Consider the following 25,213-nt stretch of genomic DNA (forward strand, 5'->3'; position numbering starts at 1 on the left):
TATTTGGCAGAGGGTGACCATATTTCCAACACTACAGAGATCTTTTGAAAGAAGCCCTTCCGGAAGATTTCCTCCAAAAGAGCTTCTTTCGACAGAGTGCATCCACACACAAAAAAGCGGATTGAAAGAGTGATCGTTTTCCAAAAAGAGTGCCCATGCAGCCCCTGCTCTTTTGAAAGAATGAGCCAGGGGTTGAAAAATCAGGCCCCCTGAGGATATACTCTTGAAAACAAGGGCCTGTGGAGCATCTCCACATGTTTTCTTTTGAAAGAAGCTTTCGGAAGGGGGTGTTCTTCCTGAAATGGGAAAGGAAGAGCAATTTTGAGAGAAGTGCCACGTTCTTTCAATTCACTTTTGAAAGTATGCTTTTTGTTTGTAGACGCTCGGCAGGATCTTTTGAAAGAACCTCCTTCTTTAAAAAAATCTTTCAAAAGAACTTGCTAGTGCAGAGGCAGCCTATATGAAATACGGGACACCTGCTAAAATTGGTTGGAGTTAGTTCAATGGTTATCCATGAGAACATACCTTCTCATATCCATTCACACTATGCCAAGCCCATTGCCAAAACTTCCAACCTGCCACCTACATTCTCATGTACGGTACATACATTCAAAATAACAATAGGTTGACTGAGCACCCATTTAAACCATATTATTGCATTATTATAACAATATTATTATTATAATATGTTATTATATGATTATTATAATACACGTAGATAAATTCTTGGCATGATTTTAACACAAATAGGTAAAAATTAAAAGTATATACCTACGATTGTGTGGTTATTGCTCTATAAAAGTGCCTGCCTTGTCCTAATCTTGCTGGCCTTCAGCGTGTGGGCTGGTAATATGAGAGAGAGAGAGAGAGAGAGAGAGAGAGATGCAGAACGCTGGGGGCATATAGGGGAGGGCTGGGGTATGTGAGCGAGCTGCTGGAAATCGGGGCTGGATGTGTGTGCAGGAGGGCAGGAATCAGAATAGGAAGCTGGAAGTGGGGAGGAACCCTGGGGCTGGGTTCTGGAACAATGCATGCTATTTGTGACATTTTTGCATTTTTCCATCTAAGTTCACTGGAGTCAGTGGATTTACAGCAGATAAACCCTTAGATTTCACAGAGAAGCAACGTATGAATCCATACGTGGTACCTTTCAATACCTCAGTGAATTCAGTAAAGCCCAGCATACCTTCAAATATCCATATGCACTATGCCAAGCCCACTGCCAAACGTTCCAGCCTGACACCTACATTCTCATACCCCACTGTGTAAACAGGATTTGCAGAGTTTATAAGTCCCCATGAGAGGTACAGCACTGAAAGGCTTGGAAAATCCTCACCTCTTGCCCTGATGCTGCCTTCCGCCATCTCCCACTGAAATCTCCCATCATGGGTTTCTCTCTCCCAAACAGTGACTTGATCTCTCATCTAACCACTAGGCACAGCTGCCACTCTCCATTCCAGAGATGTCCACGGCACATGGTGCTTGTTTGTTTCCTAGCTGGTGCCTGTGGGTCACCCCTTCCAAGAAGTGAATCTGTCTCACAAAAGCTCATAAATAATATTGTTAGTCTCTAAGGTGCTGCAGGACTGCTTGTTTTGTTTTGTGGAACGTATTCCTCTTCACAGTTAAACCTTTGGGTTATCCACATTTTCCCACTGGAAAAAGGGAAAAAAAGAAAGTGAAAAAATTTTTCTCCTCTTATTTTGGGAGGGGGCAAAAATTACAAAAATAGAGTGGTATTTTTGTCACTAAAATGAAATTGAAAAACTAGTGAAAAATGTGGATCAAAATGCAATTTTAAAAAAATTGTCACAAAATCTAATTACCTTTTTTTAAATCAGTTGTAAATGTTGTTATGTTATTTTTATGCCTAATCTCTTATCCCATGAGCTGCTAAACATCTAATCATTTAGACCCAGAGCTTGAAAGGGATTTAGGTGCCTAAGCCCCATAGGAGTTAAGTGCCCAAGTAGTTTTGAGGATCTGGGCTTTCCTGCCATTCCTCCACTCAGCATCTAATTTCCACTCACATCAGGAGCCCTTTATAGCCACATCTACACGAGCACGTTCTGTTAAGAAAATAGGTCTTTTGTCAACAAAAATCGCCAAGCATCTATATGGCTAAAGTGCTCTGTCGAGAGTTTGTTGACTAAACTCAGCTGTTCAGTTGGCAGTGTTATCCCTGTTCCTGATCAGAAATAGCACTTCTGTCAATGGCATTTTGTCAAAAAAGTGCGTTTGTAGACACTTCTGTCCACAGAGAGGGCTTCCAGTTCCCCAGGCAGCCCTGTTTGCAGACCTTCTGGTTAGCCAATCTATTGAGAGAGGCCAGGGCGGTCCAGCTGCTGTCTAGCGACAGAGCAGCCTGCTTTTTTGAGCTGCTGTTATGTGTAGACGTGATCTGATGACAGAGGGTCTTTTGAGATTTTGCTGTCGACAATGGCTTCTATCAAAAGAGGCTGTCCGTGCAGACATAGCCTATAACAGGGTCCGGTCCAAAAGAGGCTGTCCGTGTAGACATAGCCTATAACAGGGTCTGGTCCAAAAGAGGCTGTCCGTGTAGACATAGCCTATAACAGGGTCTGGTCCAAAAGAGGCTGTCCGTGCAGACATAGCCTATAACAGGGTCCGGTCCAAAAGCAACTGGCTCTAGCCTTGCAGCTGGCACAGATAACGTCCCTCAGTGTGCTGTTTGGTGCATTCAGGAGTAAACAATGGCCCTGCCCACTTCACGTGCCTGCTGTGCCCATTCCCTTCTCACCTGTGTGTGAAGGGAGAGGGCAGCCCTGACGTCTCCCCTTCCCTCACTGCCACCTCCATGCCGCAGTGAGAGTAAGGGTATTGCAACGGGACCCTTCATATTTTCCATTTCAGGGTTTCATATTTCTAAATGGACAATATGGTGCCCTATTTTTGGTTTCCCTTCACCTCCTCATAAACTTCGTTTAAACTTGATGACACCTTGTGAGCACTACAGATTTGAAAACCTTTTTTCTTGTTTTGTTTTAACGTGATCTTAACAGGCCACTTTCCCCAAGCTTCCTCAGCTGCAATAAAAACAGGGAATGCTTAAGAATGCTCCTGAGACACCCTCAAAAAATGAACAGCACTGCATCTGAATGCTGCAGCTGCTGGCTCTTAATCCTTTATGATTTGACATTCTACCTTCCGGTCTAAGCCAGCTCCATGTCATAAAGGAAAGCAATATTTAGGCAGTGATCTATGGAAATTATAGGATGAAAGCCACAGTGCCGGGGAACTTGTAAAAGTGACTTCCAAAAACCTTGGCACATAATACCATGCCAATTTGAGAGTGAAACAGGTCAGTTTTCATGCCCTAAAACCTCAGTTACGTGTAATTCAGGGTGTTTCTCTAAGGGCACTATTAAGTTCACAAATAATATACTTTATGGACTTGTTATAAAAGAATAACCTGGGGAGTAATGGGTTAAAGAGCCTTTCAGCTCCTGAGTACTCATTTAACAATAGTCCAGGCCTGGGGGTGACTTATCAAGTGACAGCCGCTTATTGACTTACAGCATGTCAGATATGTTGGTGGTCTTGGTCCAGTTGCTAATGTGAAAGTTTTCACAGCCTGCACACACAAACGCCCTCTGCACATCCCCACTGGAGCTGGCCCTAATGGGCACCCTTACTGACAGGCTCAGCAGAGGGATTATTAGGCAACTTTCCCGAGGAAAGCATGACTGTGAAAATAAGGAATAAAAACGAACTTATCAAGGAATGGGATGATGTTATTTCTTTCGAATGTCAGCCATGCACGTTTGTCTTGTCAGCGTTTGATTTCACCTTCAAAACCATGGTGTTCCTGCCCCTGTAACCCCGTCTGGCAGGCCACTGCACACATTTATTATTCTGAATGAAAATGTGCTTTCCAACATCTGTTCTGTGTTTGTTTTCCTTTAATTTCCTTTAATTCCCTTTCTCTTCCCCCACCACTTCCAATCTCTCATCTCTGCTGCTCTGAACAGAGTAATATGGGCTAATGTTAATATAAGACTATTTATCTTGGCTTTACCCCTGCTATGGTGCAAGATTCTCACCTCTCTGTGCCCAGCCAGCAACGTAGACAAATGGAAACCCAGGGGGACTATGCATCTGCCACCTCCCTGCCCCATGAGGGAAACGCACAGCCATAGCAACAGCGTGGGGCCCTGCACACCCTTGAGAGTCATGACCTTGTTTTCCCTAGTGTTGGTATGGGGAGGGTAGTGTTGCAGAAGCTCCTTGTTCCCACACCAGCCCTGCACACCAGTGTGAGGGTCTAGGGAAAGGCAGTCGTACTGTCCCTTGTGTACAATCGCAAACAGGGCTAGCTCAAAGGAGATCAGTCTTCCTCTTTACCGATCTTCACTGAGACCCTCATCCAGAAGGTCCTCTCCACTCGTAGAGCAAAAGGCACAATCTGGCCCTCGGATCTGGAGCCAACATTTGTGATTTACCCTGAACTCAGGACTTGTATGCTGTGACTTGAACCCTTCTTTATTTACACATTGCAAGCAACAGGTAACAATAACAGTTGGAAATAATGCAACACCTTCTCTGAGAAAGCGTTTCCATCGTAACAAGAATGACATTCATGAGACCATGCGTCTCCAACCCATTTGCAATCAAACCCTAAAACTCACATAGGAAACCAAAAGAGTAACCCTATTCAAAGCAGAGTTTTGTAACCGGAAAAGTAAGAAGAGTCAGAGTCTCTAATAAACCGACTGAGGACTTTAATATTGCCAATTTATTTTACATCGAAGATTCTCAGATATCCTGATGATAGATGACAACAAAACCTGCCCCCCAGCTGCAAGCAAGATAGGCTTCCTGTGTATGACAGCCAGTGGTTTTTGGGGCTGGAACTTGCTGGTACTGAGTACTGGCACCTCTGCAGCCCCAGCCATAGGATTGGCTGGGGATGGTGGGCAGGGAGCCAGCTTAGTACTGGCTCCTCTTTCTTTACAAAAAAAAAAAAGGCACTGACAACAGTTCAGGTCATTCAGCACCTACAGATTCTCCTTTGGAATCTCCACTGCATTGCATCTGCATCTGCCCACAAAAGCTTATGCTCCAAAATACCTGTTAGTCTATAAGGTGCCACAGGACTTCTTGTTTTTTTAGAGATTCTCTTGTGTTCCTTAACTCAGTGTCTGGAGGACCTCTCTAAACTCATTGGTTTCCTACATCATAAGCTATAACTACCTTGAGATCTAAATATTATAAATGGTTCATGCCTGGTTCTGAGTATAAACACCTCAACGTTATCTCTGATACTCTTTCCTGTTTATGCTGTATTAGGTAGCTTCTAGTAGTGTGGGTTAACTGAGCTATATTAATATTATATTATTTATTAAAAACCTGCATAACTAGCCTCTTTATTAGGAAATCCATACAGTGAAATGCTACTTAGCTACTCTTATGACTTAGATCAGTGCTTTCAATACATCTCTTTAAACTGATGGCCTTTTTTGTCCTTTTTCTTTTCCATTTTTCTTGTTGGGTCCAATCCTGACCACAGATTGCAGGTGTGCGTTGCTGAGTCCCTCATTAACCCAGAAATGTAGAAATGTTGCTTGTACAGGCATGCCCTGTAGATATTTTATAAGATATAAACTGGTGCACCACACTGAGTTTATAAATTATTTAATGGCTCTGTGAGCACAACTGAACATGCAGTGAATGTCTCATAGAAATATGTAGCCCCACCAAAACTTTCTAAACATATGTTTTTAGGCTCTCGCTATACACCAGCTTTGAAAAGACTCAATTCTCAGCATCATAAAGACATTTCAAGTCTATGGTTTCTCAAAGGTCCCTTTCAAACCCTTCTGCTTTCATTTAGTTTCCTTCATTTGTTAGGCTTCAACCAAGTGTATGTTCATTTACTTTTGTCAACGTTAAATTTTATTTGCCACATGGCAGCCAAGTCACAGAACAAACCCAGCTCCATTTCTTGCTCGCTCCTTTCATTAATCAGTGACTGCAGCGAGCGTACAGTTTTCAATCTGTCTCAGTCATTTATGTAGATTAAAAACAGCCAAATCCAAGCAAAGGACTGTTGTGGGGAGAATTCCCCACCGCTGGGTGGCTTGTCTTACAAGTAATTGCTTTTTGCATTGCTAGTTTTTTGTACTCATTGCATTCCCCATTTGCATGTCTATAGATTCATTGATTTTTAAATCCAAAAGGGATTATTTGATCAGCTCATCTGACCTCCTCCATAAAATAAACCATAGCATTTCACCCAGTCGTTCCTGACTTGAGTCCTATAAACTGGGCAGATCTGGTCCATTTTTTTCCCCTTACCAGAAAACTCATATAACAAACTTACTCATACAGTGAAAAACTCAGATGAAGGAAGCAAAACATTATTTAAATTATAATGTCCTTGGGATAAAAATGATCTCTTTCTCTTTGTACAACACTTGCCTAACTCAATCTTGTTTAAAGTCGACTGTATTACATATAATTATAAGGGTAATTATTGTTATATTCAGATGCATTAGATATTAGAAATACACCAGCAGATGGATTGCTGCCCTTATTGGCTGTGTCTACACGTGCACGCTACTTCGAAGTAGCGGCACTAACTTCGAAATAGCACCCGTCGCGGCTACACACGTCGGGCGCTATTTCGAAGTTAACTTCGACGTTAGGCGGCGAGACGTCGAAGTCGCTAACCTCATGAGGGGATCAGAATAGCGCCCTACTTCGACGTTCAACGTCGAAGTAGGGAACGTGTAGACAATCCGCGTCCCGCAACGTCGAAATTGTGGGGTCCTCCATGGCAGCCATCAGCTGGGGGGTTGAGAGATGCTGTCTCTCCAGCCCGTGCGGGGCTCTATGGTCACCGTGGGCAGCAGCCTTTAGCCCAGGGCTTCTGGCTGCTGCTGCTGCAGCGGGGGATCCATGCTGCATGCACAGGGTCTGCAACTCGTTGTCGGCTCTGTGGATCTTGTGCTGTTTAGTGCAACTGTGTCTGGGAGGGGCCCTTTAAGGGAGCGGCTGGCTGTTGAGTCCGCCCTGTGACCCTGTCTGCAGCTGTGCCTGGCACCCTTATTTCGATGTGTGCTACTGTGGCGTGTAGACGTTCCCTCTCAGCGCCTATTTCGATGTGGTGCTGCGCAACGTCGATGTTGAACATCGACGTTGCCAGCCCTGGAGGACGTGTAGACGTTATTCATCGAAATAGCCTATTTCGATGTCGCCACATCGAAATAGGCTACTTCGATGTAGGCTTCACGTGTAGACGTAGCCATTGAGAGGCAGTCGTCCATCCAAGCAGGCAGATTACAAGGACATTGGAACTTACCGCAAGACCAGAGGGAAGTGGAAATAAAGCTCCTAAAATTCTGAAGCTCTCCAGGAATTGCAGGACTGGGCATGTTCGTTGACACAGAAACAGGAGCTGTCCCTGTGTACACAAAGGCACTTAGAAGCCCTTGTTAATACAGTAGCATCCCCTTAATCATAACAATACATTTTCAAGTGTTTGTCTTTTCCCATTTAGCCTAGCTTTGAGTTAATTTATGGGTTTTTACTTTGGGTGTATCTTACGTGTTGAAATTTCATTTTGATTTTCTAGGCTTTACTGGCTTGCAATTTGAAAGGTCTGCTGGCTGTATTTTTCCAGTCAGGGAACAGGGCCCCACTTTTAGAGTCCCTCAGGGTATGTCTACACAGCAGCCTTATTCTGAAATAAGCTATTCTGGAATAGCTTGTTTTGAAATAACGCTGCTACACTCAAAAGTGCATTTCAAACACACAGAGCCTATTTTGAAATAGAGCCACTGGACAAAGTGGCTACGTCTACACGTGCACCCAACATCGAAATAGCTTATTTCGATGTTGCGACATCGAAATAGGCTATTTCGACGAATAACGTCTACACGTCCTCCAGGGCCGGCAACGTCGATGTTCAACTTCGACGTTGCGCAGCCCGACATCGAAATAGGCGCAGCGAGGGAACGTCTACACGTCAAAGTACCACACATCGAAATAGGGATGCCAGGCACAGCTGCACACAGGGTCACAGGGCAGGCTAGCGCTTCCGGGGCAACAGCTAGCCGCTCCCTTAAAGGGCCCCTCCCACATACACTCAGCCTGCACAGCAAGCGGTCTGACGAGCCAGATAGGCACACAGACCCCGAGCGCCGCAGTTATGGACCCCCAGCAGCAGCAGCAGCAGCAGCAGCCGCAGCAGCAGCAGCTAGAGGTCCAGCCAGCCCTCCTGGCAGGAGCAGGGCTTGCCCTGGCTTTTGTCATGTTGGGGGCAGCTGAGCACCTTCCTGCCCCAGGGGAGGAGATGCCCCCGGGGCAGCAGGGCTTAGCCCCTACCCCTGCAGCACCCCGCTCCACCCCCCGCCTCACACGCCGGCGGCTGTGGAGCCACCCCACCAGCACCGACTGGTGGGAGCGCCTGGTGCTTGGGGAGTGGGACGACGAGCACTGGGTCCGCAACTTCAGGATGACCCGACAGACATTCCTGGAGCTGTGCCAGTGGCTCAGCCCCGCACTCCGGCACCGGGACACTGCCATGCGGCGTGCCCTCAGCGTGGAGAAACGGGTTGGCATCGCTGTCTGGAAGCTGGCCACTCCGGACAGCTACCGATCCGTGGGGCAGCAGTTTGGCGTCGGAAAGGCCACCGTCGGGGCCGTCTTCATGGAGGTAAGAGAACCCACAGGGGGAGGCCAGGGCAGAGCAGGGCAGGCCAGGGGGGCCAGGGCAGAGCAGGGCAGAGCAGGGGGGCCAGGGCAGAGCAGGGCAGGCCAGGGGGGCCAGGGCAGAGCAGGGGGGCCAGGGCAGAGCAGGGCAGGCCAGGGGGGGGTGGGGGGGCCAGGGCAGGGCCATGCACACCCTGCTCACCCCTCATTGAGGCTGTCCCATGTGCTTTCCCTGCAGGTCGTGCGTGCCATCAACTCCATGCTCCTGCACAGACTCGTGAGGCTGGGGGACCCAGATGCCACCATTGCCGCCTTTGCCACCCTGGGCTTCCCCAACTGCTTCGGGGCTCTGGATGGGACCCACATCCCCATCCGCGCCCCGGACCACAGCGGAGGCCGATACGTGAACCGGAAGGGCTACCATTCAGTCGTCCTGCAGGCCTTGGTGGACAGCCGGAGACGGTTCCAGGACATTTACGTGGGCTGGCCTGGCAGCACCCACGACGCCCGGGTTTTCCGCAACTCGGGCCTGTGCCGCCGGCTGGAGGCGGGGACCTACATCCCCCAGCGGGAGATCCCTCTGGGGGACACCACCATGCCCTTCTGCATGATTGCGGATGCGGCCTACCCCCTCCGGCCGTGGCTTATGCGCCCCTACACGGGCCACCTCTCCGCCAGCCAGGAGCGCTTCAACGCGCGCCTGAAACGTGCGCGCCAGGTGGTGGAGCGCTCCTTCGGCCGCCTCAAGGGACGATGGAGATGTCTCCTCACCCGCCTGGATGCCAGCCCCAACAACATCCCCCAGATTGTGGGTGCCTGCTGCGCCCTGCACAACCTTGTCGAGAGCAAGGGGGAGACCTTCCTTCAGGGCTGGGCCGCCGAGGCCGGCAGGGCACACGTCCAGCCACCTGCTGCCCCCAGTCGGCAGGTGGACCCAGAGGGGATCCGGGTCCGGGAGGCCCTGCGGGCCCACTTCGACAACCAGGCCGCGGGGTGAACTCTGCCCAGGCCCCCGACTGCCCGCCCCTTCCTCCCCCACACTCCTGCCTCAACGCCCACACCACCATGGGGCACCCCACCGCCCCCCCCCCCTTGTCCAGGAGAAACGACAGATCGAACTTGTGGGTGAACGTAAATGTTTTCTTTGGCTGAACCCTTTTTTTTTTTGAAATAGAAAAATATACACATGTGAAAGGGAAAGCAAAAAGGAGGGACAAACATGTAACAAAAGCAAGATGGGTACAAATAAAACTATGTACAACAATAAACTCCAAGCAGGGTGCGCCATCCACAAAAGGAAACCAAAAAGCAGGGAGGAGAACGGGGAGAACTATTTACAGGGGGGACGGGGCAAGCAGGGGCAGCACCCACCCACCCAGTCCCCAAAGTCTGTCCATCGGGGGGGGGGCCACGTCCCGGGCCCCTCACCCCCTACAGGCCCCCAGTGGGCGTTCCTGGCCGGGAGCTCCGGCGGGCCTGCAGTCTGGTCCGCGGCTGGGTGGGAGCGGGCTCCACCAGAAGATATCGGCGCCGGCGAGTCTCGGGTGGCTCCAGGGGTCCCTCGGCGCGGTGGCCCTTGCGGGGAGGTGGTGGGGCGACGGCGGACGGGCCAGCGGCGGCTGCAGCAGCTGGTGGTGGGGCTGCAGGAGCGGCCATGGCGGGCGGTGGCGCGGCTGGCGCGGCATGGGGGGCCAGGAAATCAACCAGGCGGTTGACAGTGTCCACCAGGGCCCCCCATGACTCGCGGCGCCAGGCCAGCGCCTGCTCCTGCAGCCGGATGTAGTGCTGCGACACCTCCAGCTGCCACTCTGACACCTCCAGCTGCCGCTCCGACACCTCCAGCTGCCGGCGATGGATGGCCAGCAGCTGGGGGTCTGTGGCCACTGCCGGCAGTAGGCGCGGGGTCCGCCGTCTTGCCCTCCGCGGGGCCGGTGGTTCCTCGGCCGAGGGGCTTCCCTGGAGCGAGGGTCCCGGAGGACTCTCCGGGACGACCGACGCCTCGCCGGCGCTCTCTTCTGGTCCTTCGGATGGTGCCGGTGCAGGTGCAGGACACAGGAGAGGAGGGGGGAAAGAAGAATGGAGACAGGCGTTAGTGTCGTCCCCGAGCCGTGGCCTTTGTCCCCCCCGCCCTGTGCTGCAGGTTCCCCATCCCCGTCCCCGGGAGATGCTGCTGTGATGGATGGGGTTCAGGGGTCCCCCTGCCCTGCAGCCCATCCCCTGGTGGGAGCGACTCTCACTTCAGCCCGCAGGGTCTGAGAGCAGGAGAGGTTTCTTAGGCCACAGCTGGCCAGTTTCTGGCAGGAGTGACAGCACCAGCTGTCGGAAGAGACAGTCCTTCCAACTCGTCGTGGGGAGAAGACCCCAAGGGGGGGCCCCTCTGCGATGCAGCTTTCCCCCTCCTCTGGCTGGCTGCCTACCAGCTCTCCCTTCCCCTAGCCTCTACCTGTGGCCCCCGCCCTCGCCCCCCAATTCCAAGCCAGCTCGGCTCCTCCCTCCTGTTTGTTCAGGGCAGAGGTGTCACCTGCCAGCTGTAGCGCCAGGATCCTCCTTTGGCCCTGGGAGCTCCTCGGCTCGGGTGGCTCATCTGTAGCCTGGGTCTCCCTTTGGCACTCCCCCCACTCCATCGCCTGCTGGTGCTGCGGGGTGTCCCACCCCCTCCACCCGGGGGCCCCTCGAGGTTCCGCTCCCCCCTGGCCTGGGGATGGGGCATGGCACTGTCATGCAGGGTGGCGGGGGGCAGGGGCTGCTGGCTGCAGTGCTGTGAGGGCCCTGTCCCTGGTGTCCTTGGGGCCATGGCCATGTGAGCGTGTGGGGGGCCCTGGACACATCTCTGTTCCCCCCGCCCCTCCAGCCCCGGGGTATCCACCAGAGAGGGGTACCTACCTGTGGGTCCGCTCCCATGGTCCGGAGATCCCCGGGGGTCGGAGGCCCTGCTGCTGCTCCAGGATGGCAGGAGGAGGATCTGCAGGCTGGAATCAGTGGAGGAGGAGCCCCCCTCCTCCTCCTCCTCCCCCTGCCGTGATGTCCCGGGGATGGCCTCCGGGGGGGACCCCCGGGGTGCGGGGCTTACCTCCGGGCTGGAGCCCGGCTGCAGGGCCTGCTGGGGCTCGTCAGCCGAAGTGTCAAGGGTGGCCGGAGGGGAGGAGGTGTGCCGGGAGCCCAGGATGTCCCTGAGCTCCCTGTAAAAGGGGAAAGTGACTGGGGCGGCCCCAGATTGGCTGGCCGCATCCCGGGCCTAGGAGTAACCCTGCCGCAGCTCCTTCACCTTGCTGCGGACATGGTCAGGAGTGCGGGCAGGGTGACCCCGGGCAGCCAGGCCGTCGGCCAGCCGAGCAAACGCATCCGCGTTCCGTCTCTTGCTCCCCACTACCTGGAGCACCTCCTCCTCGCTCCAGAGCCCCAGCAGGTCCCGCAGCTCGGCCTCCGTCCAGGAGGGGCCCCGCTGCCGCTTGCCAGACTGCTTGGTCCTCTGGCTCTGCTGGCTGCCCTGGCTGCCCTTGGGGGGGGGCCCCTGGGGGCGCTGGGGGGGCTGCTGGGCAGCCATGGCTGCTGCAGGGGCTGAGGGCTGGACAGGCTCTGCACCGCGTGTGCAGGCAGGAGCCTGCACGTTCCCTCAGCCTCCTGCAGTCAGGGCGGGGGAGGGTGCCTTTAAGGGGCCGCTCCACGCGGCCACCAGTGAGCTGCGGGGCTGGAGAGAGCGTCTCTCAACCCCCCAGCTGATGGGCGCCATGGAGGACCCGTCAATTTCGACATTGCGGGACGCGGATCGTCTACACTGTCCCTACTTCGACGTTGAACGTCGAAGTAGGGCGCTATTCCCATCCGCTCATGGGGTTAGCGACTTCGACGTCTCGCCGCCTAACGTCGATTTCAACTTCGAAATAGCGCCCAACGCGTGTAGACGTGACGGGCGCTATTTCGAAGTTGGTGCCGCTACTTCGAAGTAGCGTGCACGTGTAGATGCAGCTAGTGTGGCTTATTTAGAAATAAGTGCTATTCCCTGTCTTAACAGTGACTATTTGGAAATAGCTATTTTGATATAGGTGCTATTTCTTGTGAAATGAGGCTTATCAGTTTTGAAATAAGATGGCCGCTATTTTGAACTTATTTTGAAATAGCAGTTGCATTGTGTAGATGCTAGGGTAGCTATTGCTAACTAACTTTGCTGTATAGACCTACCCTCAGAAACTGAAGTTTACTTAAGGAAAGCCTGCATAGAAATCATTCATTAGGAAGAAGAAATGACCTGTATTCTAGAAAACAGCCTGTGGCAGAGGGGCTGACTAAAAAACTGTGGACCTATGTCTCACCTCACTCAGGCTGTGGCCACACTAGCCCCTCCTTCGAGAGGGGGGCATGGTAATGAGACATTTGGGCAGATGCTAATGAGGTGCTCCAAGAATATGCAGAGCCTCATTAGCATAATTGTGGTCATGTGCTCTTCAAAAGTGCCACTTTCGAAACGCACGCTAGCCATGTAGCCAGGGACCTTTCCAAATGACCCCCTGATTTTGAAAGCCCCGTCTTCCCATTTGGTTTTGGGAAGAAAGGGCTTTTGAAATCAAGGGGTCATTTGGAAAGGCCCCTGGCTACACAGGTGGGATGCATTTCGAAAGTGACACTTTCAAAGCGTGTGGTCACCATTATGCAAATGAGGTGCTGCATATTCATGGATGTGCCTCATTAGCATATGCCCAAGTGCCTCATTACCATGCCTCCTCTGAAAGGAGGGGGCTAGTGTGGCCACAGCCTCAGTGCCCAATCCAAAGCATATTGAAATTACCAGCAAGTCTCCCACTGGCTTGAGCAGCATTTGGATCAGGCCCTTTCATCTGTGCAATTCCACTAAATTTAGATTACTTACTCCTGACTGAAGGTGGTGTAACTGGGAAGACAATCAAGCCAATGGTGTTCTCACCACTTCTGAGCACCTCCGAGAACACTGCAGCTATCTTAAGCACTAAATCAAAGGGTATGTTGATATCGTAAATGGAAAGATAATTTCCAGCGCACATAGAGCCACACATGCTAACTTTGATCAAGCTCTACAAATAGTTGTGTAGTGAGAGTGCTATAGGCAGTGTCCTTTCCCCTCTGATTCTTCAGGCCAGCAACCCAAGAGTCCCCTTCACATGCCTGACCCTTCTGTGAATCCCACTCACAGTTGCTGTCCTTGGTCAGTGCAGATCTATTGTTCAGAGGTGCAGCTGGAAGAGTTTACCTCCCACCCTGGGTTAGTGGGGGGAAATAAAGCAGTACCTTATTTGCTCAACTGCTTGGGCACTTCCTCACCACCTCTCTCTGTATGGGAGAAATATTTTCTACTAAATAAATTTGTTTTGTTTTTAACTAAAGAACTGAATACTCAATAAGGTGCAGTGTTTGGCCAGTGAAGAGAGCAATAGATGATAGTCCCATATCTGTGATGTTTTACTGCAGCAAGATATTAGTCATGAAAACCAAAACCAAATTTAATCAATTTTAAAGACACACAAAACATATGAACCAAGTTCTACACCCCCGACTGCATTTTATTGGTAGAATTTGTTAATATCAATTCACAAGCTGTTATCTGCTCACATCTATATGAATAACAAGCAGTCCTGTAGCATCTTAAAGACTAACACATTTATTGGGTCATGAACTTTTGTGGGTAAGACCCACTTGCCATGAAAGATATGACCTAATAAATGTGTTAGTCTATAAGGTGCTACAGGACTGCTTGTTACTTGTGAAGCTGCAGACTAGCACAGCTACCACTGTACCGTTTTTGAAAAGCAGTTCCAGGCAACGATCCAAGCAACCAAGGAGTCATATGGCCAAGGAACAGGACAGCCAGAAGCTGGGAGACTGATTGGTTAGGAGCTTAGGGGAACCCTGGAGTCTGCTTGCCAGCTGGTCAACTGACTCGCCATCTGGTTCTAATGAATGTTTTGACAGAACTGAAACATTGCCATAGAATATTTCAGTTCTGTCAAATCAGCACTGTTTGACAGAAAACTTCCGTCAGAAAAATTCCATGCAGCTCAGCTCCTAAGTCACTTAGGTGTTTTTGGAAATTGTACCCTGTGTCCCCTCAAATGATTACAATGAAGCGTCTCACACACCCTTATTTGTAATAGTTCTAGAGACCAGGTCTATAAGTAAAGTAAAGCTAATTTTAGACTAAAAATGGGCTGGCTGGTTTCTGACTTGACTTATTGTGATGCTAAAACCACTATATTCATGTGAAAACTACAACTGTCAGAGTCCTTTTTGCAACGGCTCATCATAATTTAATGCTTCTTGTTAGAGTAACTCATTAGGGATGTCAGTAAATCAAGGAAAAACTCTTTCTACCAGTTATTATGGGGCTGTTCTTTTAAAGTATTGTTATAGTGCCTATAAATCTGCAAATACATTTTCTGGAAAGTCAAATACCACTTTAATCAGCTATCAAGTCAAATCAGTTCTGAATCCAGAAGAGCAATCTCTCATTCCCAGAAGGATTTTCTTCTGGCTCATCTTTATCTATTCTATCTCTTAGAGAAAAAAATCAAAGTTATGTTTATTCCCAGAATATATATTGTCCAATATTCCCAAGATTTCTCATTTGTGTGTCAAATCAGCAATACTAGGGAGGATAATGAGATACAGGACGGTTAGAAACCCTATTTCTCCTTCATGCCTGAAATGTGCTTGGCATAAAAACAGAGATAGAGTTATTCCCTGAAGGAGAAGCATGCTGCTTTTAAGGCTACTGTGGTGTATCACAATACAACATTGGTTTCCAAACTGGTTATTTGAAAATGTGTGGAAGCCATTTGTTCTGAGATACACCAATGTAAACTAAAATTAACGAATGAAATAAAGTTACATGGATATAAAATTGGTGAGAGTACAAATTAAAGCTCCTTAGGCTACATCTACACAAGGCACAGTAAGTTGACCTCAGATACACAGTTTTAGCTACAGCAATTGCCCAGCTAGAATCAAAGTATCTGCACCCTGGGCCAGTATCTCTACTGTATATATCTCTCCTGGGGAAGGTCAATGGGAGAGTTTCTCCCGTTGACCTCCCTTGCTCCTTGCATCTCACAAGGAGTACAGGGGTTGACTGTGATGCCTGAAAGGTTGATTTCATGGGTCCATACTAGATGCATGAAACTGAACCCCAGAAAATCAACCTTGCATGGGTTGCTCTTCCAGGCTAGTGTAGACGTAGCCTTAGAATACATAGGAGATATCACTGGAGAAAGAGATGGAGGTGCATGAAGTTTTTTCAATAACCAACACAGCTGTGTTTATGCTTTATGCTAAGCATTCCTGACACAGGTATTTAAAAAGAAGCTGCTCATATTTATTTACTTAGATATTCATGGACTTCAGGGCTGGAAAGGACCCTAGTGCTGATCTAATCTGACATGCTGTATATAACACATGCCATAAAGTTTCAATGACTCCTGAGCCATGCCTATAATTTTGACTGAATTAGAGTGTATCCCTTAGAAAGATATCCAGTATTGATTTAAAGAGACTGAGGCTTTCAAAACTTAAATTAACAAATAGACACCAATTAACAATCTCTGTAATCTTTCTTAGGTATTTATTTGAGAGTTATGGTACTGAAAGGGAACACAATAGACCCACATTAAATTCTTAATTCTCCCAGACTTCTTGGGTGACCCCATACAGGCACGTTACTTAGATCAAAATGTTCAAAACTAAACTGACACATCCCAACGCTCCGGCTGTGGCCACACTTAGCCAAAATTTTGAAAGGGCCATGCTAATGGTCAAATTGAAGAATACTAATGAGGGCTGAAATGAATATTCAGTGCCTCATTAGCATGCTGCTGGCCATGGCACTTCGAAAGTGGCGCGTTTCGATCGCACACAGCTTGGCTACATGGGGCCCTTTTAGAAAGGACCCCGCAAACGTTGAAATTCCCTTATTCCTATCAGCCTGTTGACATTTGCAGGGTCGTTTTGAAAAGGGCCCCTGTAGACGAGCTGTGAGCGATTGAAACACAGCACTTTTGAAGTGCCATGGCTGGCAGAACGCTAATGAGGCACTCAATATTTATTTCAGCACCTCATTAGTATTCTCCAATTTGACCATTAGCATGGCACTTTAGAAATTTTGGCCAAGTGTGGCCACAGCCTCCCTGTTTTATAGAGTGCTTGGCATCTACCTAGCAAGAATCAGGGCCTTTAATGGTGTGGCAGGTTGGCCTCCAAAAATTTCTGCTTCCAAAATCACTAGTCATGTTTAATTCTTTCTTTAAGCTCTTTCTGGCTTGGTTCTTCATCTGCAAAATGGGGATGGTAATATTTTCTTTCTCCCATCCTTTGTGTTCTGGAAGAGACTCAGGTTCCTAAAGTAGGTGTCCTCAGTCCCAAATCCACACTTCCTCAGCACAGTATACACTCCTGTGATGGGATCAGGGTGGCAGGTGAGAGAATTCATCACATTATAACCTCTCCTGATTCCCATTCTGCAGAGACTGACTCCCAAAGCACATGGCTCCTGGCTTTCAGTCAGTTCTTGGCATCTGTACTCCAGCTGAGATCTTGCTATGTGTGTTTGGCCCTGTAAGGTCTAGTGCAAACAGCAAGTCCTATGGCCTTTGTTATACAGGTCACATTAGATGATCATAATGATCCTTTCTGCTTTACACTCTAAAAATCTAGGCCATAAAATTAATGACACAGCCAACATTTTTGGTGCTTAATCCATTGGTCATATTTCATTTCAGATATCCTTGGACACCAAATATTTTTTATGCAAAGTGCACACAGGTCTCTGGTCACTTAGCCACATGTTCTCATCCCTCCTTGGAAAATGTCTTAACTGCCTGAAAGGACCTGATCTGGAGAGGTGATGAGAATCTGCAATTTCTACTGAGGTCAGGGAGAGGTGTATGACAGCTCTCAAAATCAGACCCTGAGGCCTAGATCCTCAAAGGCTTTCTAGGTTCTTAACTTCCTCTGGGCCTAAGTCTTCATCCCTTTTTAATGCTCACAACAAAACATTGTACTAATTCAGTTCCTAAGGCCAACCTTCGTCCTAGAAGTGGAAATCCCCTTGTCTAAATCTTTAATCTGTACTCAGCTTTTGGCATTTCATTGCTCCACCCCAGAGTCAAGACACATATGGTAAGTGTCAGCCACTGCACTTCCCTTATGACTCACACACACTATCTGGAGCTTGTCACAAATAAACTTTCTGTGGAAGATTAATGGTAAAAAAAAAAGGGGGGGATGGCAGATTTTGCTAGTAAATTGTGGAAGCTTTCTGAGCCATCTCAGATATTCTCACTGTTGGTGGTATTCATTAGGCTGGAGCTGCTAGTGGTATTATACCAAAATGTAGAAGCAGTCCTTTCTTCAGAAGTACGTTCTTGGTTGCTATAATCCTCCTTAGTAAAGGAACTATTTCCCAACATAACTTTTTGGGCACTGGTACTTTAAATATAGCAGAGATGGCAGCAGCCATTTTACAACTGACAGGTTTGCTGTCTTGTCTGCCTCTTCCAGCTGGTAAGTACTCTGTCTCCTCTGACCTTGTCCCTTTTTTCGTTCCTGGAGAGATGGCACATTTCAGAATCCTGTGCTGGCACTGTGCTTGGTGCTGTGCAAACACAAAGGAAGGGACTGACATCCCTACCCGGTGACCTTTCTGCTCCAGTGCAAGGGTGTATCAGACCCAAAGCAGCTATTCTACCTTTGTGTAACTCAGTGGGAGTTTTGCTACTGATTTCTGTGAGATCCAGAAGTGGATATGAAAAGAGGTATAATTCTTGCTTTGCACGTTGTATAACCTAAGGTTCAACTACACTGTGAATACAACTTTGATTCTGTAGCTAGTTTGTGACACTCCCATCTGTCCTGGCCACAATAACCACAGTTGAGTTGTATCACACTCAGCAGTGTTGCTTTGCAATATAGTAATTTGCCAGCCAAACTTGTGCATCCATACCCATTGTGTTGTCTAATTACGTTTGTATATGTCCAGTCTGGAAAGATATGTGTAGCTGTTCCATCCTGCCTCGGCAGAGGATAGAATAACAATGGCACATGTACACAACAGGGTTAGCAATACAATGGCATGTCCTACTACAAGGACAACTGGAAGAAAGGCAAAGCAGGAGTGTTTATGGGGGTGGAAGTTCATCTACGCTGCAAAAGAAGTCTAATGAAAACTTACAAGAAGATCACTATGGATATTTTGCAAAATCAGCGCATGTTAGCTGCCACAGTTACTGTTAATTGGGTTTCATGTGAATGCAAAGCATGATTAAATGAAGTATTCCACTAAGGCTACGTCTACACTAGGACACCGCATCAAAGTAGCCTGTTCTGAAGTAAGAACAGTGAAATAGGCTACTTCAGCGATTATCGTCTACACGTCCTCCAGGGCTGGTGACGTCGATGTTCAATGTTGAAGTAGTGCCAGGGAACGTCAAAAGGAGCCGCCCCAGAAGGAAATGCGGAGTGTCCACACACACAAGTCCCCTCTTTCAAAATAAGAGGCCAAGAAAGCCCATGGATGGGGTCACAGAGCAGACTAGCCCTTCCGGGGCAGCTGCAAGCCACTCCCTTAAGGGACGTCTCCCAGACACACCCAGCCTGCTCTGCACGAGCAGCCTTGTGTTGGTGATAGAAGCCTCGCAGACCTCAAGCCCGCAGACATGGATGTCCAGCAGCAGCTGGAAGCCCTACAAGCCGCTTCCTGCGGAGCAGGCACCCTTCTAGATGCTGCCTGGGCAGCCGCCCATCAGCTTCTGGAAGGGGAGCCCTCCACGGGGCACCAGGAGATGCCCCAGACCATCAGACCCTCCTGCTCCCTGCTCCCACTGGGTGCCCCGCCGACTCTGGAGCTACCCCTCCAGCACTGAGTGGTGGGAGCACCTGGTTATGGGGGAATGGAATGATGAACAGTGGCTGCGGAACGTCTGCATGAGCTGGCAGACCTTCATGGGGCTCTGCCAGTGGCTTACCCCCACACTGAGGCACCACAACACCCGGATGTGGTGTGCCCTCCCCATCGAGAAGAGGGTCGCAATAGCTGTCTGGAAGCTGGCCACTCCAGACAGCTACCGCTCCATGGGCCAGCAGTTTGGAGTGGGAAAAGCCACAGTCGGGGCTGTCCTGATGGTGGTAAGGAGGCCTGGGTCTGAACCCCTGGGTAGGGGGTCCTGGGTGAAGGGGGCCACAGTGAGGGGGTCACACTCTGCAAACCCTCACAGGCACCCATGTTCACTCTCCACAGGTGGTGTGTGCACTCAATGCCCTGCTGCTGAAGAAGGTCATCCGAGTTGGGGACCTGGACGCGGCCATCGAGGGATTTGCCGCCATGGGATTCCCCAACTGCTTTGGAGCCCTCGATGGGACACACATCCCCATCCGTGCCCCAGACCACAGTGGTGGCTGCTATATAAACAGGAAGGGCTACGACTCTGTGGTCGTGCAGGCCATGGTGGACAGCTGTGGCCACTTCCAGGACGTATACATGGGGTGGCCCGGCTGTACCCATGATGCATGCATTTTCTGGAATTTGGGACTATGCCGCCAACTACAGGTGGGGAACTACATCCCCCAGAGGGAGATCCCTCTAGGGGATACCACCACCATACCCCTCTGCATTGTGGAGGATGCGGCTTACCCGCTCCAGCCCTGGCTTATGAGGCCCTATACAGGCCACCTTAATGCTAGCCAGGATCGCTACAACGCCCGACTCAACCATGCCTGCCAAGCGGTCAAGTGAGCCTTTGGATGCCTGAAGGGCCGCTGGTGTTGCCTCCTGGCACGCCTAGACCTGGGCCTCCAAAACATCCCCCAGGTTGTGGGTGCCTGCTGCATGCTCCACAACCTGGTTGAATGCAAAGGGGAGGCCTCCGTGCAGGGCTGGGCCCTGGAGGCTGGAACAGCCTACCCCCAGCCAGCTGCTGCCTCGAGCTGCCAGGCCCACCAGGATGGGATCCAGGTGGAGGCCCTGAGGGAATACTTCGACCAGGGGGCCTAGTGAGCGACACCCAGGCCATCCCTGCACCCCACCCCAGCACCCGCACCCCACCCTCACCAAAAGCACACAGGACACAGGTTTTTTGAAAAATAAAACTGTCATTATTTAAATAACCAAAATTTCACCTCTTTTCGGCATATATAAACCAAATAAAACAGAATCATTGAAAATAACTACATACAGGTGGGGACATCTATAATAAACTATGTACAGAGGGCTCAACTATAAATAACTATATACAAGGGCGGGGACAACTATATACAGGGGGGAGATGTGGGCAGGCCACACATCAGCCCATCATTCCGGGGCAGGGGTGGAAGGGCATGACCCCCGGGACGTTCGGGTGGCCGGTCCCCCCCGAGCTGGGGGTGGTCCCCTGTGAGGCCGGCTGGGGGCTGGGAGGACAGAGAGGTATGGCCTAGGCAGGTCCTCATCCCGGTCATTGGCCCCGGGTGGCTCCTGCCCTGCGGTGGGCGGGGCGGCAGGCAGGACAGCAGGCGGGGCAGCAGAGTGGGCAGCACAGAGGACATCGGGGGGGGGTGCAGATGGGCCATCAGCTCCTCAAAGTTGTTGGCCACCTGGTTGAAGGTGGCCATAAACTCCTGCCAGGCCTCCCGGAGCCAGGCAGCCTCCCGCTCCTCAAATTGGAGTCTCTGCTTCACGATGTCCGCCTGGCACTGGAGGGCAGCAGCCACCTCTGGGTCATCTGTGCTGCAGCAGTGGCCCCGGCGGGGGTAGGCCCATCCCGGTGCAGGTGGTGACCCCAGGTGTTGGTGATCTGGTGGTCTCGGGCGGCTGTCTGGGACCATGGATGGTGCGGCTGCAGAAATAGGGGGAAAGGGGGAAGGGAGGCCGTGAGTACCCAGCCCTGACCCGTGGCCCACCCCCCATCTCCCCAAGGGCCTGTGGTCCCCACCCATCCATCCCCCATTGGTGCATGCAGTGATCCTGTGGGTGGCCCCTTCTGGTGGTCTGCCCCCTCACCTCCCAGCGGGGGTGGGGCACGGCACTGTCCATGGGTAGAGGTGCTGCTGGGCACTGGGGGCTGTGGCACTGTCCCTGGGCCATGATCTGCCCGGGCCATGGCAGGTTGGGGTCTTGTGGGGATGTGGGGGGCCCCCGACCATGTGGTGCCCCCGCTCCATGCTCAGGGGGTCTGTGCCCTGTGGAGTACGTACCCGACAGTGCACTGCCAGGATCAGGAGAGGCCCATCTAGTGGACACCCGGCTGGAGCTGCAGGATGGGATGTCCAGCACGAGCTCCCCCTCCTCGCTGGACCACTCGGTGGCCGGGATGGAGGGTCCCGGCTCTAGCCCAGAGGGTGCAGGGCTGGTCTCCGGACCTGACCCTGGCTCCGAGGCCTGCTGGGGCTTGTTGGCTGTGGTGGCTGGGCGGGAGGAGGTGCCCGGGGGGCCCAGAATAGCCCTGAGCTCCCGGTAATAGGGGCAAGCGGCGGGGACAGCCCCAGACCGGTTGGCTGAGTCCCAGTCCCGGGTGTAACTCTGCTGCAACTCCTTGACCTTACTCCTGACATGGTCAGGAGTGTGGGCAGGGTGACCCCAGGCAGCCAGGCCCTCGGCCAGCCTGGCGAATGCCTCCGTGTTCTGCCGCTTGCTCCCCATGATATGCAGCACCTCCTCCTCCCCCCAGAGCCCCAGCAGGTCACGGAGCTCAGAGTCAGTCCAGGAGGGGCCCTGCTTCCTAATCCGCTGGCTGGAGGCCTGGGAGCCCTGGGATGGCCTGGAGGAGGAGCTCTGGGGGCGCTTGGGAGGCTGGCTCACTGCCATGCTGTCCATCTGGCCTGTGCAGGGACACCTCGTGGCATGGCTGCTGCCTGCACAGTGTCAGCTTCCTACTATGGGGTTTCATTAGTAAACTTCGAAATGGCCATTTGCGTGGCCATTTTGAAGTTTGGGGCTAGTGTAGACACGGCCTTGCAGCTGTAGTTGGTAGCACCGTGATGAACTTTAACGATGGTGTAGGTGAGAGAGGTATGTGCTGGAATACATCTCAGTTTACCAAAGTCACAGACCTGTAAGCTCCCCTGAGCAGGAGATACTTAGTATTTTATATCATTTTACCCTTCAAGATTAACATAACCTTGATGGCCTTTAATTATTCAAAGAATTTACAACTCAGACTTGTTCTCCTCTCACAGCTCACCCTCTGCACTAAAGAGCTGATCTTCCTCTTAACTGGATATAGTTTCAGTTAATCACATTGATATTGTATGGAGAAGCTTATTTAGACTTTGTAATTAAGTATGTTACAGACCATATGTAACAGCATTGAGTAACTGCAAAATGAAAAATAAAAATACAGTGTGCCACAATAGTTAAATAGACCACAAACAAGAAACGACTGTTCTTCCATGAACACAATACTGATGGCTCCCTGAGAAGAACTGAAAAAAATGTCTGATGTTGTTTTAATTTAGTTAATTTAATTATTTTGGAGTCTTGGTGGACCACATTATGTTTTGTTCTAATCCCAATCAAACAGTTTGCCGAATGCATGATTGGTGTTTTTTTTTTGTTTGTTTAACAGTTGTTCACTGTGAGGACAAACAGAACTAGCACAAAGCAGAGGTAATTTTGGTTGTCAGGAGTGATGCCGTAGGATCCACCATAAACAAACTTAGTGTAAACAAAACTAGCACATTCTTAGTATCTTGGCTTTAAACTTCATTTTCAATTAAAATACATAAACTGTGTAACAAATGTGCTAGCATACTTTCTAATTAGCAACTGACTTCTCCACCCTGCCCCACCTTTTTTTCCACAGAAGAGAGAGAACTTTTACATCTAGTGCAGTTGGTTTTGCCATTCCTTGGAAGAGCGTTAAAGGATAACATAAAATACTCCCAACTCCTGCAAGGTATCACTGTACAAAATAAACTCACCACCTCATTTCTGTCTCACTTGCATCACTGTAAATCAGGAATAACGTCCCTGCTTTCAGCAGTTAAACTGATGTCAAACTGGTGTGTGGTAAGTGATTAGAAAATCTGGCACTCAGAATTCCCCCAAGAATATAAAAAGCAGCTATGCAGGGGGCCAAAGTTTAATCTTGACTATACTGGTGTAAATGGAATTCTGCCAGATTTATGCCCTTTGAAATGAGATCAGAATCTAACTCACAGTCAGCTATTATATTGCAGATCTGGCATACATCTCCCTTTCTTAGTCACTATCTTAATGGGCACAAAAACAAACAAAACCCTCAACAACCAAACCTTACTACTCACCTGCTCCCAAGTAAGAAGCAAAAATACAAAATGAAACCAAACCAAACCACCTGCTCCCAGTGCTTCCAAGGGGAGAAGCAAAAAGAACTCCCCTACACACACACATGCTTAACTCAGCTCGTAGAATCATAGACTCATAGGGCTGGAAGGAAACTCAGGTCATCTAGTCCAGCCCCCTGCTTCAAGCAGGATCAACCCCAACTAAATCATCCCAGCCAGGACCTTGTCAAGCCAGGACTTAAAAACCTCTAGTATGGAGAATCCACCACCTCTCTAGGCAATGCATTCCAGGGCTTCACCACTCTTCTGGTGAAGTAATTTTTCCTAATATTCAATCTACACCTCTCCCTCTTTACCTTCAGACCATTGCTCCTTGTTCTGCCATCTGACACCACTGAAAACAGTTTCTCACCAACCTCTTTAGAGCTCTACTTCAGGAAGTTGAAGGCTGCTATTAAATCACCCCTCACTCTTCTCTTCTGTAAACTAAACAACCCCAAATCTCTCAGTGTCTCCTCATATGTCATGTGCTCCAGCCTCTTAATCATTTTTGTTGCCCTCCACTGAACCTGCTTCAGCACAGGTACATCCTTTTTGTACTGGGGGGCCCAGAACTGGATGCTGTATTCCAGATGTGGCCTCACCAGTGCCAAATACAGGGGAACAACCACTTCTGTAGATCTGCATGAAATGCTTCTCCTAGAGTACCCCAATATGCCATTGGCCTTCTTGGCTACATGGGTACATGGTTTACTTATATCCAGCCTTTCACCCACCATAACCCCTAGGTCCCTTTCCGTGGTACTGCTGCCTAGCCAGTCGGTTCCCAGCCTATAAGAATGCTTGTGATTCTTCCATCCCAAGTGCAGGACTCTACACGTCTCCTTGTTGAACCGCATTGGATTTCTTTTGGCCCAATCCTCCAATTTATCCAGGTCACTCTGGATGCTATCTCTCCCTCCAACACCTCTACCTCTCCCCCTAGCTTTGTGTCATCTGCAAACTTGCTGAGGGTGCAATCCACACCACCAGCCCCAGAAACGAGCCTTGCAGCACCCCGCTTGAAATGAACCACCATCCAGATATTAAGCCATTCACCATTACCCCTTGGGACTGACCATCAAGCCAGCTTTCTGTCCATCTTATAGTCCATGGATCCAAACCGTACTTCCTTAACTTATGGGCAAGAATGTTGTGGGAGACTGTATCAAAAGCTTTGCTGAAGTCAAGGTTTATCATATCCACTGACATCCCCATGTCTACAGTGCCCGTTACCTCATCA

Source organism: Carettochelys insculpta, chromosome 2 (assembly GCF_033958435.1).
Source record: "Carettochelys insculpta isolate YL-2023 chromosome 2, ASM3395843v1, whole genome shotgun sequence".
In the NCBI taxonomy this organism is placed as follows: domain Eukaryota; kingdom Metazoa; phylum Chordata; order Testudines; family Carettochelyidae; genus Carettochelys; species Carettochelys insculpta.